We start from the raw sequence: 2500 nt of genomic DNA, 5'->3' as shown, positions 1-2500 counted from the left end.
AAACACTTCCATTGGATAAATAGACCACCAAAAATCTGATTGTGTTTGCCCGGGTGACGTTCTGGTGAGTATCTATTTTGATGAAACTGGAACTGAAACCACCCAGAGGTCTATTTTCAGAAGGAACTGGTGTATTGAGAAGAGCATTATCTGCTTATACCAACTAACTAGTTTTCTATGCCTAACCACATAATCCGTATAAAGTATGATAAGTAATGGGCCAAGAAGACTACCCGAGCAACACCAGAAATCACATTCCTATAAAGGTAATATGAGAGAGAGAGAGAGAGAGAGAGAGAGAGAGAGAGAGAGAGAGAGAGAGAGAGAGAGAGAGAGAGAGAGAAAATTTCCTGCATATTTTTGTTAATATTATTATTACTAGCTAAGCTACAACCCTAGTTGGAAAAGCAAGATAAACCCAAGGGCTCTAACGGAAAAATAGCCCGGTGAAGGAAATAAGAAAATAAACAAACTTTATGAGAAATAATGAACAATTAAAATAAAATATTTTAAAAACAGTAACATGAAATCAGATATTTCATATATAAACTATAAAAAGACTTATGCCAGTCTGTTCAACATAGAAAAAAAAATTGCAGCAAGTCTGAACGTTTGAAGTTCTTCTGACTGAACTACCCGATCAGGAAGATCATTCCACAACTTGGTCACAACTGGAATAAAACTTCTAGAATACAGTGTAGTATTAAGCCTCATGATGGAGGAGGTCTGAATATTAGAATTAACTGTATGCCAAGCATTACGAACAGGAAGAAACTGTCTGGGAAGATCTGAATGATCAGAAATAGAAAAAATCTTATGCAACATGAATAACGAGCTAATTGAACGACGATGTCAGAGATTAATATCTAGATCAGGAATAAAAAAAAATTAGTAGACCGTAAGTTCCTGTCCAACAAATTAAGATGAGAATCGGCAGCTGAAGACAGACGACCAATACTCGAAACAAGGTGGAATGAAAGAATTAAAACACTTCACAATAGACTGATTGCCGAAAATCTTAAAAGAAACCTAGTGCGTTTCTCAAAAGTAAATTTGCTGTCGAGAATCACTCCTAAAATTTTAGTCATACAGCGTTAAAGAAACGTTATCAATGCTGAGATACGGATGTTGAGGAGCCACTGTCCCAGACCTAATTATAATCATTACTTTGAGTTTTGTTAGGATTCAATTTTATGACCCATAATTTGCACCATGCACTAATTTTAGCTAGATCTCTATTAAGGGATCCATGTATTCCTCAAATACAGCACATTAAAATGCGTTTGTTGTGAGCGAACAAACTAAAGTCTCCCACCATCACCAATCCGCAATGGCCTGCGTTGTGATGTAAATGGTCAAACCTCGGTGAACTAAAAACAACTGTATTCCTTCTCTCTCTCTCTCTCTCTCTCTCTCTCTCTCTCTCTCTCTCTCTCTCTCTCTCTCTCTCTCTCTCTATATATATATATATATATATATATATATATATATATATATATATATATTGTGTGTGTGTGTGAAAGTAACGGATTCAGCCTAGACAAGAAGGGGGTACGTGAGTGAGCAGGTTTTGTTATGAAACAGTTATGCGAGAAGTTTGGAAGTGAAGGAAAGTCTTTGTATAAAGAATTGAGAATGAAAAGATGAAAGGCTGCTGAGAACAATTTACGATGCAAGTTAAATGTGTGCAACAGTCTGTATGCAAGAGAGAATGGTGTGAAAGTGGGTCAGCACTCAAAGAAGTGTTGTGTCTCCTCTTTATAGACAAGAGTGGTGCACTTATTCGGCAAGAAAATGAGTTGAGAATGAATACGGAAATGGCAAATGATAACATTCCTTATTGGGGACAGTAAAGATAAACTGAAGCTGTAAGCTCTTTAAAGTATTTGCAAGACGAGAAAGTTGTAAGTAAAGGAAAGAAAATGTAAGGTAATGAGAATAAATGGAAACAGAAAATGTGGTGATATGTTAGTTAGTATGGATGGTGAAATAGGGTAAATAGCTAATTTGTATAACTGCCGATGGCAAGATGAAAGAAGTCACAGAATAGAAGAAAAAAAGATGGTAAAATAAGAACAGAAGACTCGTAATAAATTTGATTTACCCATTGAATCCAGATTCTAAATGTATTAAAGGACTGCTAACCCATTCTCCATGAAGGAAGGTAATTATGACCGTTGAATGAAAATATATAAACAAAGTTCAAACTATTGCGATCACACGTTGTGTAGTATATATGCTGTATTGTAAAGATCGTAGGAGTGGTGAAAAGGTAAGCACAAATGAAACTAAATGTGTGAGTATTTTAAGGAAAACCACATCCAAATGCTCTAAAAGAACGAACGAATTAGTAAAATACTAGGAGGTAGAAGACGAAGGTGTTGAAAAGTTTATTTAGATGAATGAAAAGGTTATCATCAAAATGGATGGACTTAATTGCCATTCAGAAAGTGCATGCAAGGAGGTTTGAGGGAAACGTGTACAGAGGGATCCAATGAAC

This window comes from Palaemon carinicauda, chromosome 5 (assembly GCF_036898095.1).
Source record: "Palaemon carinicauda isolate YSFRI2023 chromosome 5, ASM3689809v2, whole genome shotgun sequence".
Taxonomy (NCBI): Eukaryota; Metazoa; Arthropoda; class Malacostraca; order Decapoda; family Palaemonidae; genus Palaemon; species Palaemon carinicauda.
The sequence above is the reverse complement of the archived record's forward strand: the minus strand, read 5'-3'. Positions refer to the sequence as shown.